The following is an 18,309-nucleotide window of genomic DNA, read 5'->3' as shown; positions in this document are numbered from 1 at the left end:
ATCCTTCTACACTGGCCTCCCAAAGTGTTGGGATTACACTTGTAAGCCACCACGCCCGGCCTATCTTCCAACTGCTTTACTGAAATCTTTACTTGGTGAGATTTTTCAATTTTCAAGAACATTCTTGAATAGTTCCTTTACATGGCATCCTGCTCTTGTTTCCTTGATGTAACATCTTATCTCTTTGAGGAATTTGTTTTTCAAAGTGCAGGACGTGCACAGTGGCTCATACCCATAGTCCCAGCACTTTGGGAGGCCAAAGCCAGTGGATCACTTGAGCTCAGGAGTTCGAGACTAGTCTGGGAAACATGGCAAAACCTTGTCTCTACAAAAAATACAAAAAAAACTAGTCAGGTATAGTGGCGCGTATCTGTAGTCCCAGTTACTCAGGAGGCTGAGGTGAGAAGATCACTTGAGTCCAGGGGAAGGAGGCTGCAGAGAGCCGAGATTGTGATCATGCCACTGCATTCCATCCTGGGCAACAGAGCCAGACCCTGTCTCAAAAAAACAAAAAAGATACTAAAGAGCTAACTAGAAATTCTACGTGGATGAGCACCTCTTGCTTACTGTGGACCTCACAGCATGTGATGGGATAAGGAAATTCTAAATACCATGTTTTTTTTTTTCCCATAGGCTAGTGAATCTCCCCAGAGAGAAATGTGATAATGTCCTGGCTGAGGGGCTTATAAACGAGTGTTCTATGAGCCAAGGATGGGTCAGTTGCTCTGAGGTAAATCTTTCAGTGTCTTGGTGGGCAGAGATGGTGTCTGTGACAACAAGCCCGACAGCCAGGACAGTAGGAACCAAGACAGGAAAGTAGGTGGAAAGATGTGGCTGAATATGCAGACTTCAACTTGATCTACTATTTTGGGTAAGAAATCTGCCTCCCACCCTCATTTATAACAGGATTTCTCCAGGTTAGGCTTTGACACATATATTCTTTGGGGATGGGGATCTGGGGTACTAACTCTTCCACATTCACACTCTCAACTCATTTTCCATTTTCAGCCCCAGTGTACATCCTATATTCACAGGTACCTAAAACCTATCTAAGAACATGGCCCACATGTGGCTGAAAACAGGATTGCTTCCTGTTAGCTTCCTCTACTGCAAATACTTAGTGGAGCAGATAAAGTTGAAACCTAAATTACTCATCATATATGCACCTACATTTCAGTTTTCAAAATTTTGTAGGGAAAAATTCTGGCCCACTGCGATCTCCTCTCCCAATCTCTTCAAGAAAATTCCTTTACTGTCATTTTAGTGAGGTTGGGGAGGGAGGAAATACAATCTATCCCATTTCTCCATCTTTTCTAAAAGTCCCTCCCGACCCTGAAGACATCTGTTCACTTGTCATTGGTCACAACTTGGTAACATGTACCATCCCACGTAATTGAGGGGAGACAAAATTATCAAACAAAGCAAAATGACCAGAACTTGGGGTCAGAACATTCTTCCTAGAAGAACATCACCACAAAGAGGAATCTGATACCTGAAAAAGAAAGAAGTTCTGGGAAAGAGAATAAGCAACCTAAAGTATAATCATCACCTAGTGAGTGAACACTGAATAGCTGCCTTTATTAAACCATGGAAAGATATTTTTAAAAATCAACTTTAGGCCAGGCGCAGTGGCTCACGCCTGTAATCCCAGCACTTTGAGAGACCAAGACGGGAGGATCACTTAAGGCCAGGAGTTTGAGACCAGCCTGGCCAACGTGGTGAAACCCCATCTCTACTAACACAAAAATTAGCTGGGCATGGTGGTGCGTGCCTGTAATCCCAGCTGCGGGAGGCAGGAGAATCGCTTGAACCCCGGGGGCAGAGGTTGCAGTGAGCCGAGATCACATACCAATGCACTCCACCCTGGGGGACAGAGTGAGACTCTGTCTTAAACAAACAAACAACAACAACAATAACAACAACAAAAATATATATATATATATAATTTAAAAAAAGAAGAAACAATTTTGTGGAGGATATAATTTACAGACAACAAAATTTACATACAATATACCAGTGTAAACACCCCCACAATAAAGACGCAAAAGCATTTTCATTGCCGATGAAAGTTCCTTTACGCCTCTTTGCAATCTTCCCTCCACCCAAGCCCCAGGCAACCACTCCTCTGTTTTCTTGTCACTATCAACTGGTTTGCACCTTTGAGATTTTTGTGTGAATATACAGCATGTACACCTCTGGGTCTGGCTTCTTTCACAAAGCATGTTTTTGAGCCAGATTCATGCTGTCTAGAGCTCCTTTTTCCTGCTCAGAGCTCTCACTGGACTGGGACAGCACAGTTTGTTCATCCATTCACCTGATGAGTCCCCGGATTGTTTCCAGCCTTTGGCCATCATGCATAACGTTGCTATGAACACTCATTAAGAAGCCTCTGCCTTTTCATTCCTCTCAGATAAAAATCTAGGCACGGAATTACTGTATCCTTGGGTAACTGTTTTTTAACTTTAAAACAAAGTACTGTTTTCTAAACTAGCACTACTTTACATTCTCAAAAGAAGATATGAAAGTTCTGCTTGTGCCATACACTTGCCAACACCTGGCGCTATCAGTCTCTTCAATTTTAGCCGTATCTAGAGGGTAAAGAGTGGTAGTTCATTATGGCTGGAAATTGCTTTTCTCTGATGATTAATGTGAGTATTTTATGTAGCTCCTGGCCATTGTTTTGTCTTACAAAACAATGTGAAGCATACTTTGAAATCTTTTGTGCATTTAAAAACTGGGGTTATTATTATTGAATTGTAAGGGTTCTTTACAGTCTTTTGTCAGATTTATCTATTGTAAACATTTTATCCCATATTGCACATTTTCTTCACTCCTTTCTGAAGAGCAAATATTTTAATTTTGATAAAGTTCAATTTAGCATTCATTTATTTTATGGTGTGTGCTTTTTGTATCCTACTTAGAAAATCTTTTCACACCCAGAAGTCACATGAACGTTTTCCCCTATAATTTTTCCAGAAGCTTTATAGTTTTAACTCTTTTAGGACTTTGTTCCGTTTTGAGCTTTCTGTGCAGCATATAAGGTATGGGTTAATGTTCGTTTTCTTCCACACAAGTATTTAGTTGCTGCTGTACCATGTGTTGAAAAGATGTTCCTTTCCCCATTGAATTGCCTCAGGACCTCTGCTGCAAATCAATTGTCTATTTACGTGTGGACCTATTTCTGGATTCCATCTTCTCATTTATGTACATGTCTATTCTTTTGCCAGTATCACAGCCTTGCGGTGCTGTAAAAGTCAGTCCTCAATTTTTGCTGGCTTTGCCAGTTCTAAGTACTCTGCATTCCATACACATTTTAGAACCAGCTTTTCAATTTCTACAAAAAAAATACAGCAGGAGTTTTGATTGAGAATGTACTGCATCTACAGATGAATTTGTAGAAAATTGATTATTTATGATACTGAGATTTTCAATCCACAAGCCTATTTATACTAATATTTTGTAGTTTTCAGTATGTAAGTTTTACATATATTTTGTTAAATTTATCCCCAGTACTTATGTATTTGGATGATATGGCAAGTGGAACACTATACTTACAATTTTTTTTTCCGGTTATCTGTTTTTCTTGGTATTCTGATCAAAACTTAAATGGTTTTCTTGATATACTGAACTTGTATGCTCTTACAGTAGTGAGATCCTACTGTATCTTGCTAAACTCACTTACCAGTCCTAGTAGCCTTTTTATTTTTATTTTTCAGAGACAGGGTCTCGCTCTGTTCCCAGGCAGGAGGGCAGTGGTGCTATCATAGCTCGCTGCAGCTTTGAATTCCCAAGCTCAAGCAATTCTCTTGCCTCAGCCTCTAGAGCAGCTAGGACTACAGGTGTGCGCCACTACAATGAGCTAATTTTTAAAACTTTTTTGCAGAGATGAGATCTCACTATGTTGCCCAGGCTGGTCTTAAATTCCCAGCCTCATGCAATACTCCTGCCTTGGACTTCCAAAGCACTGGGATTACGGAAGTGAGCCACTGCACCTGGTTCAGTATTTTGAAGCTCTGTTATCAGGGACATATACATTGAAGATTTTTGTAACTCTGTAAGATACTGACCCTTTTATCATTATAAAGTACCCTTCGTCTCTAACAATATTCCTTGTCTTAAAATTTATTTCATTCAATGTTAGTATCGCCACTTCAGCTTTCTTACGTATATTCTTTTCATGGTATAATCTTTTTCCATCCTTTTACTTTTAACCTGTGTCTCTGTGTTTAAAGTGTGTCTCTTCTAAGCAGGTAAAATATACAAATCTTACAACAGTAAATTTCCATTTGCCCTGCCCCATCTTAGTGCTATTGTTGTCATAATTACACCTATATATACATTACATGTTTAAAAGGTTTTTTATTTTTTAGGTAGAGAAAAGGTCTCACCATGTTGCCCAAGCTGGCCTCGAACTTCTGGGCTCAAGCAATCCTCCCACCTTGGCCTTCTAAAGAGCTGAGATTACAGATGTGAGTCACCGTGACCAACCTATATGGGACATTATAAACCCAGCACTACAGTGTTACAAAATCTTTAAAATCTTGTTTCTTATGTCACCAGCAGGCACAGTGGCACACGCCTGTAGTCTCAGCTACTCAGGAGGCTGAAGCAGGACAACAGCTTGAGACCAGGAGTTCAAGGCTATAGTGCACCGTTAGTTGTCGTTGTGAATAGCCAATGTACTCAAGCCTGGGCAACACAGTGAGAGCCGCATCTCAAAAAAAACAAAAACAAAACAAAACAAAACAAAAAAAAACATATGTATCTTAAAGAAATTAGAGAAGGAAAAAAATTCATAGTTTTTTATTTCCAGTGATCTTCATTTCTTCCTGCAGATGAGTTACCACCTGGTATCATTTCCCTTCCTTCTGAAAACTTCTTTTAGTGTAAGTCTGCTGGTGATTAATTCTCTCAATTTTTGTTTTTCTGAAAATGTCTTTAGCCCTCATTTTTGAAAATTGTTTCTCTGGATACTGGATTCTTGGTTGACAGGGTTTTTCTTTCAGTATTTGACTATACTGTTCCAGTGTTTTTTGGCTTCCTTCGTTTCTGATGAAAAGTCAGAAAAGTTATTTGTAACACTGATCCCTTTTATGTAATGTGTCACTTTTCTCTGCTTCCCCTCCCCACACAAGTTCAGAGACATAATGTGCCAATGTTGTAACAAGGTTCAGAGGGTGGCACACCTCACATACATGCATGAACACCCAATTGTCATACTCATGAGCTGCAAAAAGATCTCTATCTGCTTTTAAGATTTTCTTTTTATCTTTGGTTTCAGCAATATGACTATGATGTGCCTATGAGTGCTTTTTCTTTGTGCTTAGACTTCATTGAACTTATTGAATCTATAAATTAGTGTTTTCTACCATATTTGAGAAGTTTGGGGATATTATTTTTTCAAACATTGTTTTTTGCCTATTTTTCTCTTCCCTTTCTAGGACTTCAAGTACACTTATATTAGGTTACCTGATATCGTCCTACAAGTCTCTGAGGCTCTACTAACTTTTCTTCAATCTTTGCTCCTCTCTTCACTGGGTGGGATAATTTCTATTGATCTATCTGCAACTGCACAGATTATTTTCTCTGTCATTTCAAAACCGCTGTTGAGCACATCTAGTGAACTTTTTTTTTTTTTTTTGAGACATGTTGTCAGCCAGGCTGGAGTGCAGTGGCATGATCACAGCTCACTGCAGCCTCGATCTCTTGGGCTCAAGCGATCCTCCCACCTTAGCCTCCCAAGAAGCTGGGACTACAGGCACCTACCATCATGCCTGGCTCATTTTAAAATTGCTTTGTAGAGGTGGGGTCTCACTATGTTGCCAGGGCTGGTCTCAAACTCCTGAGCTCAAGTGATCCTCTTGCCTTGACCTCCCAAAGTTGTGGGATTATAGGTGTAAGCCACTGCACCCGGCCTCCAGTTAGTTTTTATTTCAGCTATTACTTATTTGAGCTCTACAACTTCCATTTTTTTACTTTCCATTTCTTTGTTACAATCTGTTCAGTTATTTTTCCTTTAATTTCCTTCCTCACTTATTTTTCCTTTAATTCTTTGATCAAATTTTCCTATAATTCTTTGATCACAGGACAGCAGCTTTGCAGTCTGCCTGCAAAATCCAACACTGTACCCACTTAGACACTCAGAGTCAGTCTCTATTGACTGCTTTTCTTCCGCAGTATGAGTTACACTTTCCACTTTATTTACATGTCTAGTAATTGTAGATCGAAAACTTGGCATTGTAGATAAAATGTTATAGCAACTCTGGATTCTACTGTGTTATTCTGAGGACTTTCTTTTTTTATATTCTAGTAGGCAGTTAACTTGCCTAGATTAAAACTGCAAACTGTCTCTCTCCTATGGTATGGAGCAGCTGCTATCTCTGCTCAGCTCTTACAGTGTCTAGCCTAGCTCCCTGGGGTCTCCCATGCTTCTGTGTAATCTGGCAGACAGCCAAGGATTTAGATTGATCATACTCAGATTTAGGGGCTCATACTCTCTGATTTTTGTGTTCTTGTGATTTCCTCCTAAATTTTCAGCTGCTTGGGCAATATTAGGGTCTTTCTTAACCCCAAGCCAGTAAGGCTTCAGCTTTCCACAGCTTCGCTGTTCACAGTTTAGGGATATACTGTTTTAAAAAGCATGAACCTCACAGATCTCATATAGTATAGGTCTGTCTTTTAAGGTTAGATTCCTCTCTAGCCTCTGTCTGCTTGCTTTGTTTCATTGGTTGGCTGGTTTTTATTTTTGTTTTTGTTTTGCTGGGCTCCCTGGGATTTCACCTATACATTTAGAGTTTAACAGTCAATCAGGAATTTGGGCAGTTTTCACTTAGATATGGGGCCTCACCCTTTCTGTAGTCCTCTCTTGTTTCCAGGATTCCCCCTGGACTTTCCAGCTTCTCTTCCATCCCTGACTTCTCTTCTTTGGCACCTCTCATCTGTAAGGCTGCAGCTTTTCACTGCTATTTCATTCTACTGAAACCACCATGGGTAATGATGCATAACTTCTGGCAAAAAAGTCATAAACTTGCAATTCTTGCTCCTTCTATTATAGTGTTTCAGGAGTCAACTCTCCTTCAGGTTCTAGGGACAGTTTTTGGATGCTTTTGTTTTCTTATGTTTTACCCAGATCTTTCGATTGTTATCTGTAGGAGGGTTTATGCAACAACTTCACTCAATCTCCCTTAATGGAAATTTCCTCTAATCCAACAGAAAGTAATTTACTTTGTGGATTTTTTTTTTTTTTTGAGACGGAGTCTCGCTCTGTCGCCCGGGCTGGAGTGCAGTGGCCGGATCTCAGCTCACTGCAAGCTCCGCCTCCCGGGTTCACGCCATTCTCCTGCCTCAGCCTCCCGAGTAGCTGGGACTACAGGCGCCCGCCACCTCGCCCGGCTAGTTTTTTGTATTTTTTTAGTAGAGACGGGGTTTCACCGTGTTAGCCAGGATGGTCTCAATCTCCTGACCTCGTGATCTGCCCGTCTCGGCCTCCCAAAGTGCTGGGATTACAGGCTTGAGCCACCGCGCCCGGCCAGGATTTTTAAAAATAACACCTTACTTTGGCCGGGCGCGGTGGCTCAAGCCTGTAATCCCAGCACTTTGGGAGGCCGAGACGGGCGGATCACGAGGTCAGGAGATCGAGACCATCCTGGCTAACACGGCGAAACCCCGTCTCTACTAAAAAATACAAAAAACTAGCTGGGCGACGTGACGGGGGCCTGTAGTCCCAGCTGCTTGGGAGGCTGAGGCATGAGAATGGCGTGAAGCCGGGAGGCGGAGCTTGCAGTGAGCTGAGATCCGGCCACTGCACTCCAGTGTGGGTGGCAGAGCGAGACTCCGTCTCAAAAAAAAAAATAATAATAATACCTTACTTTTAAAAGCACAGTGCTATACACAAAACATTTAAAAGTAATAAATTTTCAAGTAATGAACAATAACACTTCAGTAGCAAAGCACTAATTGTCTTTAGAAATTTATGAGATCAAATATTCCAAATGTTGCATGTGATAAAGTCATATAGCAAAGGTAGAAAGGCTTAAAGTGTTTTTTTTCTGTTTTAGTGAAAAGGAAACAACATAAAAGAATAGCTCAGTTAGATACAGGAATTATGTTCCTAGAAAAGAATCCATTTCCTGCCTAAAAGTCAGCAGAACCCAGTCTTTTCTATATTTAGTAAATGGAGAAGATGGGAAAAGCTAGAACTCTTTCAGTTTTGTTTTGGTTTTGTTAATCTCAATGATTATTTTTGGGAGAAAAAGAAAGAACGTATGTCAGTGGATCAAATAACTGTATTATGGATTACTGTATTGGATTCCAATTGCTGTAGAGAATAATTACTATTTTATATGTCTTTAATAAAGTATAAATATTCACAGATGGTCTGCTATGTGCAAAGCACTATATGATAGGAATAGAGAGATGGGATGTGGAGGGAGGAATTGAACAAATATGAATAAGATCAGTTTTAGCCAGGCACAGTGGCTCAAGCCTGTAATCCCACTTTGGGAGACCGAGGTGGATGGATCACTTGAGGTTGGGAGTTTGAGATCAGCCTGACCAACATGGAGAAACTCCATCTCTACTAAATATACAAAATTAGCCAGGCATGGTGGTGCATGCCTGTAATCCTAGCTACTCAGGAGGCTGAGGCAGGAGAATTGCTTGAACTCGGGAGGCAGAGGTTGCAGTGAGTCGAGATGGCGCCACTGCACTCCAGCCTGGGTAACAAGAGCAAAACTCCGTCTGAAAACAAACAAAAAAAAAGATCGGTTTTGCCCCCAAAGATCTTATAATGTACTGAGCAGACATGTAAAACACACACACACACACACACACACACACACACACACACACACACACACACACGGGAACACAAGATATGGAATGGATGTAGAAAGGAAAGTTAAGTGCTGTTTATAGGCCGGGTACTTCACTTAATCTCACAATTTCAAACACAAAGTTAATGTTATGCTATGAGCTGCTTTTTAAAATGCATGTTTATAAAATATTTGTTTTTGAAGTAATACTTCAAAAAGTAGAAAAAGTAGAAATACACAGTAGAAAAAAACTCTTATTTTGGAAATACATAATAAAGTGGAACAATCCTATAAATCACCAGAGAAGATCACTGTTAAAAGTCTGAAGAAAAAAAGTGCACATTGGCTGGGGACGGTGGCTCACACCTGTAATCCCGGCACTTTGAGAGGCCAAGGCAGGTGCATCACCTGAGGTCAGGAGTTTGAGACCAGCCTGACCAACATGGGTGAAAACCTGTCTCTACTAAAAATACAAAAATTAATCATGTGTGGTGGCGCACGCCTGTAATCCCAGCTACTCGGGAGGCTGAGGCAGGAGACTTGCTTGAACCCAGGAGGCAGAGGTTGCAATGAGCCAAGATCAAGCCATTACACTCCAGAATGGGTGACAGAGTGAGACCCTATTTCAAACAAACAAACAAACAAAAAGTGTGTGTGCATGTACACATGCTCACACATACCTTTGAGCATATACTTCTGTGCTGCTCCATCTCTTTTCGACCAAATGTATCACATTTAGCAACTGTTAAGTGGACACCTTTCCATATTAAAACATATACGACTTCATTCTGTTTTGTTTTGTTTCGTTTTGAGATGGAGCCTCACTCTGTGACCCAGGCTGAAGTGCAGTGGTGCGATCTTGGCTCACTGCAACCTCCGCCTCCCTGGTTCAGGCGATTCTCGTGCCTCAGCATCATGAGTAGCTGGGATTACAGGTGCGTGCCAACATGCCCAGCTAATTTTTGTATTTTTAGTAGAGACGAGGTTTCACCATGTTGGCCAGGCTGGTCTTGAACTCCCGACCTCAAGTGATCTGCCCTCCTTGGCCCCCCAAAGTGCTGAGATTACAGATGTGAGCCACCACACCCAGCCTGACCTCATTCCTTTTAATGGTTATAATATTTAGTCAAAATAAATATACTACTTAATCAGTCCTTCTGATGGGCATTTGACTTTTTTATAGTTTTTAGTTATTACAAAGTTATTGTAGTGTTTCTATGATATATGTTCTTAAAACTGAAAGTGCTAAGTTAAAAGGACTAAACATTTAAATTTTTAATGGCAGGCCAGGCTTGGTGCTCACACCTGTAATGCCAGCACTCTGGGAAGCCAAGGTAAGAGGATCATTTGAGGCCGGGAGTATGAGTCCAGCCTGGGCAACATGAGACACCCATCACTACAAAAAAATACAAAAATTAGCCAGGCAAGCTGATGTGTGCCTGTAGTCCCAGCTACTTGGGAGGCTGAGCTGGGAGGATCACTTGAGCCCAGCCCAGGAGGTCAAGGCTGCAGTGAGTTGTGATCACACCAATGCATTCTAGCCTGGACAACAGAGTGAGACTCTGTCTCAAAAAATAATAATTAATTTTTAAAAAGTAAATTTTGGGCCAGGCACGGTGGCTCAAGCCTGTAATCCCAGCACTTTGGGAGGCCGAGATGGGTGGATCACGAGGTCAGGAGATCGAGACCATCCTGGCTAATACGGTGAAACCCCGTCTCTACTAAAAAACACAAAAAACTAGCCAGGCGAGGTGGCGGGCGCCTGTAGTCCCAGCTACTCGGGAGGCTGAGGCAGGAGAATGGCGTAAACCTGGCAGGCGGAGCTTGCAGTGAGCTGAGATCATGCCACTGCACTCCAGCCTGGGTGACAGAGCGAGACTCCGTCTCAAAAATAAATAAATAAATAAAAATAAAAGTAAATTTTTAATGGCTATTGCCCAACTCGCTTTCAAAAGGATTATGCCAATTATACTCAACAAACTACAAGAGAGTCTCAGGTATTTTTTTTCCTTATGTCTTTTTTTTTATGGCCATATATTTCATTTCTAAATTTTAAATTTTTATTTTTAATTTTTGTGGGTACACAGAAAGTGTATATATTCATGGGTTATTTGAGATACTTTGATACAGGCATGCAATGAATAATAATCACATCAGGGTAAATGGGGTATCCATCACCTCAAGCATTTATCACTTGTGTCACAGACAACAGTTATTTTTACATTACAATTACTTCTGACTATAGTCACACTGTTGTGCTAGCAAACACTAGCTTTTATTCATTCTTTCTTTTTGTACCCATTAACTAACCCCACTTCCCTCACACTCCCACCTACCCTTCCCAGGCTCCAGGAATCACCCCTTTACTCTCTATTCTACATGTTTTAAATCCATAATAGTTATTGTTTTTGCTTTTTACTGTCAACTACCATTTAGAAAAATTACAACATTAGAAAATTTGTTATGTTTACCTACATACTTACTATTTTTAGCATTCTTTATTCCTTTAATTTGACCCAAGTTTCCATTGCTATCATCTTCCTCTTAACCAGGAGAATGTTCTTTACTACTTTGAGCCTCAGCTATTTTTATACATTATCTTACATTTACCCAAATATTTGGCAGTTTTGGTGTTCTTCCTTTCTTCTTGTGGATCCAAATTACTGTCCATTGGTAGAATTTTCCTCTCCGTCAAAAAACTTCTTTCAGGTAGATCTGGTAGCAAGCAATTCTTAGTCTTTGCTTATCTAGGAATGTCTTTATTTTGCCTTCATTTTTGAAGAATACTTTTGCTAGATATAAAGATTTTGATTTGGTTTTTTTCTTTCAGTACTTTGAAAATGTCATTCCATTGCCTTCTACCCTACACTGTTTCTGCTGAGAAGTCAGCAAACATTCATGCGGTTACAATAAAAAACTTGAGGAGTTATCTTTTTCTTGCTGCTTTCAAGACATTCTTACTCTTTTTGTCTTTTTTTGTTTGTTTGTTTTTAGACAGTGTCTTACTTGGTCACCCAGGCTGGAATGCAGTGGCATGATGTCGGCTCACTGCAAGCTCCACTTCCCAGATTCAAGCAATTCTCCTGCCTCAGCCTCCCACGTAGCTGGGACTACAGGCATGCACCATCACGCCTAGCTAATTTTTGTATTTTTTAGTAGAGACGGGGTTTTTGCCATGGCTGGTCTCAAACTCCCGACCTCAAGTGATCTGCCCGCCTTGGCCTCCCAAACTGCTGGGATTACAGGCGTGAACCACTGCATCCGGCCTCTTTTTGTCTCTGCCTGTCAATTATTTGACCAGGATATGCCTAGGTGTGGATCCCTCAATATTTATGCAATTTGAAGCTTCCATAGATTCATGATTTTCATCAAATGTAGGAAGTTTCTGGCTGTTACTTCATTCATTTTTTTTTCCTGCCCTTTCTTCTCCTTTCTTTGTGGGTTTCTGTGACTTGTGTGTTGGTATGCCTGATGTCCCATAGATATCTGAAGCTCTGTTCATTTTTTTCCCTCAGGTTCTTCAGATTGGCAGTTTCTAGTGATCTATCTTAAGTTCACCAATTCTTTCTTCTGTGTCTCAAATCTGCTGTTGAATTCCTATAGCAAATTTTTAATTTTAGTTACTATATTTTTCATCTCCAGAATTTGCATTTGGTTCTTTTCTATAGTTTGTTTTATTGAGATTTATTGAATCACTGTCATCATACATTTATTTAAATATTTAAACATGACATACATAGTTTCCTGTATTTCCTGAACACATCTACGATAGCTGTGCTGAAGTCTTTGTTTACTAAACCTAACATCTAGGCTCACTCAGAAACAGTTTCTATTGACTGATTATCTTCCCTGAATATGAACCACCCTTTCCTGTTTTTTTTGTCCCATTAGTGTTTTTTTTGTTTAGTTTTCTATAGCCTTTCCTTACAGACATAACCATAATAAATTACAGACAAAATTTTTAAAAACTAGATGTTTTAGAGAATATATTGTAGCAACTCTCAACTGTAATTTTTCATGTGCGTTTTTTATTTCTTTAGTAATCTGCCTCGTCTAAATTTACAAAATCTGTCTCCCCTGTGATGTGTGGCTATTTGATGTCTACTCAGTTTCTTTTCTTCTTTTTTTGCCAGTTTTTATTTTCAAATTCTTGTTTTTATTTTTAAGCCTGACTTGCTAACACACAGCTTAGTGATCAGGCAGTGATTGGTTATACGTTGTGTTCGCATCTCTTGAGCCTGCTAGGTAGGCTTCCAACCTCTGCCCATGGGTCTGTGCAGGGTTAGGGAGCAAAAAGTTCAAGCAGTTTTCAGGTCTACCCCACTTTTCCTTTCGGATCAGCCCTCTTGCATTTCCTCTCTACATTCATGCAGATTCCCAGCCAACCAGGGACAAACAGGTACCATGGGATCGCTCTAGTCTTACCTGCATGTGTGCAGAGGCTTCTAAGTCAGCCAGAAATGTGTGGACAGCCCTTCAGACCCCTCTAAAACTGTCTCATTTCCAGGATCTCAATTAAGTTTTGGGCTAGTTTGCCAGTCTGTTGCTTGACCCACTTGGGATATCTCTCTCACTACCAGAACTGTTGGCCTTCCTTTTCTCTTGCTACTGAGGCTCATTACTTTCACTGTCAATACCACCGGATGGGGGCTTTTCACCTGCTCCAAATCAAGTGAGTTCTCTCTAGTAACCAAGCTGCTAGTTTTCATGGCCTGCTCTACCCTGACAGAACTACCACACCAGTGGCAGGAGGGGATGAGAGTAACCCCCATCACTGTAGGCAAGGACGTCACAGACTCCCATTTTTCTTACTTGAAGTTTGGCGGCTTCTCTTGGATAAATGCTTCTCCATTTATTTATCGCATTTATTCTACTTCTACAGCCCTGAAACAGTTGCTTTTGACAATTTTGTCTGGTATTATTGTTGTTTTGTGGGGAGAAATTTTGACTTCCTCACTGTAACTACTAAAGTTCTGATTCTGTCCTCAGCTACTTAAATGCCCTCTTTCATCTTCAAATGTATTGCCTCATCACATGACATAAAAGTGCATTGTAAGTCAAATGTGAGATCATCAAGAATAATGAACAGGCCTGGAGTGATGGCTCATGTCTGTGATCCCAGCACTTTGGGAGACCAAAGTGGTGGATCACCTGAGGTCAGGAGTTCGAGACCAGCCTGGCCAACATGGTGAAACCCCATCTCTACTAAAAATACAAAAAATTAGCCAGGCGTCGTGGTGCATGCCTGTAATCCCAGCTACTTGGGAGGCCAAGGCAAGAGAATTGCTGGAACCTGGGAGGTGAAGGCTGCAGTGAGCCGAGATTATGCCACTGCACTCCAGCCTGGGCAACAGAGTGAGATCCATCTCAAAGAAAAAAAAGAATAATGAACATACTTCACACCAGTTGTCTTTCTAAGCTATTATACCATGCATTTCTAGGTCTTGAGAGTGGAAAATGTAAAAGATTGCTGTACAACTCTATATTCATCTAATAATAAACCAAATGTCTGCGTTTCCTTCGAGTCTTATCTAAGCACCTGGAGCAAGGTTTTTTTTTTTTTTTTTTTTTTTTTTTGAGACAGAGTCTTGCTTTGTCGCCCAGGCTGGAGTGCAGTGGCACGATCTCGGCTCACGAAAGCTCTGCTTCCTGGGTTCACACCATTCTCCTGCCTCAGTCTCTCAAGTAGCTGGGACTACAGGCACCCGCCACCATGCCCGGCTAATTTTTTTGTATTTTTAGTAGAGGGGGTTTCACTGTGTTAGCCACGATGGTCTCGATCTCCTGACCTCGTGATCTGCCCACCGTGGCCTCTTAAAGTGCTGGGATTACAGGCGTGAGCCACCATGCCCAGCCAGCACCTGGAGCAAGTTTTACCTTCATTCTCAAATGAACGAAAACTCCTGATAGCTTTCTATGTATATTTGTACAAATAACAAATTCAAGATTTGTTTTCCTCTTCTCTAAAAAACTGTTCACTCTCTCAATATGATACATTTCCTTTTTGTTATAGAAATGGTTCATACTGCTGTACCTTACCCTACTGAAACTGCAAATCACCTGGCTAGCTCTTGTCATACAGCAAACACATATTATTGTTACTATTAGTCTTCTCATTCTTTGATAAGGACCCAACCCAAGAAAAGGCTAAATAGAGTCCGTTATCAGTAAGATGCAAACAGGAATCGAGGTTCAAGAACTTCTGACTCTTAGTTCTATGAATACGCACCTCACAAAATTAAAAGCATTTTTCAATATTGTTACCATGTTGACACCGTTAAGTTTGTGACAAAGTATTTATTTCACACAGTCCACTCTAAATTAATTCCAATATTACTTATGAAACTTTTAAAAATGCTTTGTTTCACAAAAGTCTTGGGGCCAGGCGCAATGGCTCACATCTGTAATCTCAGCACTTTGGGAGGCCAAGGGGGGCAGATCACTTGAAGTTAGGAGTTGGAGACCAGCCTGGTCAACATAGCGAAACCCCTTTCTACTAAAAAAACAAAAATTAGCTGGACATGGTGGTGTGTGCCTGTAAACCCAGCTACTTGGGAGGCTGAGACATGAGGATCGCCTGAACCCAGGAGGCAGAGGTTGCAGTGAGCCGAGATTGTGCCACTGCACTCCAGCCTGGACAACAGAGTGAGACTCTGCCTAAAAAAAAAAAAAAAAAAACAAAGGAAGGTCTTGAACAGCAAATGGCTTCCCAAACTAAGTATCATACATTAAATCAGGGCAAAAATCATGGCAAACTAAATTTCCCATTCATTTCTTCCCGGGGGTTAGTGGTAGAACATGACAGGCAGATACGAATGGGAAGTGCAGTAACAATACTAATGAGGACTCAGAAGCAACGAGTCCCAGCCTCTGGAGAACCCGCAGCACATTGGCATCAAGCAGACAAATCAGCCTTTGCTCTACGGGCTTCGGACCTGTTCCAGAACCCCTCCCAGCCAGGGCAGAGCTCACAACACTGCAGCCTCCAAAGTGCTCCAACAGGGGATGCTCCACCTGAGGAAGGGAAGATGCTACAGGTGATGTCTCCTTTACAGCAAGAAGCTTTAAATAATCCAGACTAAGTCTCTTGAAGCCAGCAGTCCATTACAAGTAGAGTTAACTGATAAGGTGGAATTGATTACAAGAAGGTAATTCAATTGCAAGACTCCTGACAACACTATAATCTAATACTGCTTAGGAGGGAAATCACTCTTGCTCTTTGGCATTTTCATTAACAGCATCACCTGACTGCAGTTTAAAAAGCACCATCAGGAAAAATGCCTCTTTCACTGTCCTTCCTAGATAGATTAATCTGACCTGTCTCTAAATAATGGAATTTCTATTCAAGTCCCAGCTTGTGATTCATTTTGTTTGCCCAGTAATGGCATGCGAGATGACAAATATTCATGGATTGCGGGTTTTTTCCATGAAGGTGGCTAACAAGTAAGGGGACAGTGTTGAAACCTAAGACATTATTCAGAGAAACTCAAGCCTCACAGGGCTGCTCTCCTGGGAGAAGCAGTGTTAAATGGCAGCAGCCTGAACCTTTTTCCCTCCATTATTTTTCTCTTAGTAGAGACGAGGTCTCACTATGTCGACCAGGCTGGTCACCAACCTTCTCTTTTTCAGGAGCCCCACTCCCATACAGCTTAAATTGAAAGTTCTTACTATCAGGTTTCACACAATTATCTCCTTCCTCTTTTTTAAAATAAAATGCTGATAAGTCAGGTGCAGTGCCTCATGCCTGTAGTCCCAGCACCTTGGGAGGCCAAGGTGGGAGGATTGCCTGAGCTCAGGAGTTGAAGACCAGCCTGGGCACCATGGCGAAACCCCGTCTCTACTAAAAAATACAACAAATTAGCTGGGCGTGGCAAGCTGGGACCACTGGGTGGCAAGTGCCTGTGGTCCCAGCTACTCAGGAGGATCAGGTGTGAGGATCAGGTGAGGGCTGCAGTGAGCCGAAATCATGGCACTGCACTCCAGCCTGGGCAACAGTGCGAGACCTCGTCTCACCCAAAAGAATAAAAAAAATAAAAAAATGCTAACTCTTAAGCGATGAACACATTTTACCTGGGTTTTAGAAAAAATACATGCAGCCCAGCTGGGCAGTGACTTCACACCTATAATCCCAGAACTCTGGGAGCCGGGGCAGGAGGATCAGTTGAGCCCAGGAGAGCAGCCTAGACAACATATCAAAACTGCATCTCTGGCCAGGAGCGGTGACTCACACCTGTAACCCCAGCACTTTGGGAGGCTGAGGCGGGCAGATCACTTGAGGTCAGGAGTTTTGAGACCAGCCCAGCGGCCAACATAGTGAAATCCCGTCCCTACTAAAAATACAAAAACATCTTTCCCTGTCTGCTGAAGTAAAATTTGTGAATAACTTCTCCAAACATTCCTAACCAAAACTCTCATACGTTAGGAGAAAGTTCCGAACTAGAGCTCAGTTGAAAATCTCCTTGGTTTGCAAGCACAGCTGTAGAGCTAAAGCTTCAGCACCCTTCAAAAGCTTGTCAGAAATGCAGAATTACAGGCCCCACCCCAGGCCAGCTGAATCAGAATCTGCATTTTAACAAGATACACAGAATATTCTTACCCACATTAGAGTTTGAGAAGCACTGAGCTATGGTGCACTTTCAATTAAGGTTTTTACTACATAAGAGTTGGATTTTGAGCAAAAATCACATTATCAGATTCAGTACGTGGGTAAAGGTTGGTTTTGTCAAATACAAGCAGGCCTTCTCCTGTAGTCTGGCACCACTTGAGTAACTACCGTCAATATTTGCAACTTTACAACCACTATGGACAACAGTTTGGAGGTTCCTCGAAAACTAAAAATAGAGCTACCTTACAATCCAGCAATCCCATTGTTGGTATATACCCCAAATAAAGGAAATCAGTATAGAAAAGAGGTCTCTGCATTCCCATGTTTACTGCAGCACTCTTCACAACAAGCAAGATTTGAAATCAAGTGTCTATCAACAGATGAATGGATAAACAAATGCAGTGCATATACACAATGGAGTACTATTCGGCCACAAAAAAGAATGTGAACCTTTGGATGGATGGATGAAACATGGATGGCACTAGGTCATTATGTTAAGTAAAAATAAGCCAGGCACAGAAAGACAAACTTCACATGTTCTCACTTACTTGTGAGAGCTAAAAATTAATACAATTAAACTCATGGAGACAAAGAGTAGAAGGATGGTTACCACAGGCTGGGAAGGGGAGTGGTGGGGGGTGGGGGTCGGGGGTCAGTGGGAGGGAAGTGGGGAGGGCTAATGGATAAAAAAAAATAGTTACAAAGCATGAATAAGACCTAGTATTTGCTAGCACAACAGGGTGACTATAGTACAAAATAATTTAATTATACATTTTTTTTTTTTTTTGAGACGGAGTCTGGCTCTGTCACCCAGGCTGGAGTGCAGTGGCCGGGTCTCAGCTCACTGCAAGCTCCGCCTCCCGGGTTCCCGCCATTCTCTTGCCTCAGCCT

The 18,309-nt window shown here is 41.4% G+C and overlaps 1 protein-coding gene and 1 non-coding gene across 3 annotated transcripts in view; both read right to left on the bottom strand.

Annotated features, from left to right (window-relative positions):
• The window catches only part of PACS1 (phosphofurin acidic cluster sorting protein 1), a 174,954-nt gene that overhangs the window by 87,382 nt on the left and 69,263 nt on the right, over positions 1 to 18,309 (bottom strand). The gene's annotated exons all lie outside the window — the stretch shown is intronic.
• LOC115893791 lies at positions 5,135 to 5,239 on the bottom strand. The gene has a single exon (XR_004053845.1). It is a non-coding gene; the product is annotated as a small nucleolar RNA U13 (small nucleolar RNA).

This window comes from Rhinopithecus roxellana, chromosome 15 (genome assembly GCF_007565055.1).
Source record: "Rhinopithecus roxellana isolate Shanxi Qingling chromosome 15, ASM756505v1, whole genome shotgun sequence".
Taxonomy (NCBI): Eukaryota; Metazoa; Chordata; class Mammalia; order Primates; family Cercopithecidae; genus Rhinopithecus; species Rhinopithecus roxellana.
Note: the sequence above shows the minus strand (reverse complement) of the source record. Positions and strands in the feature narration are given on the sequence as shown.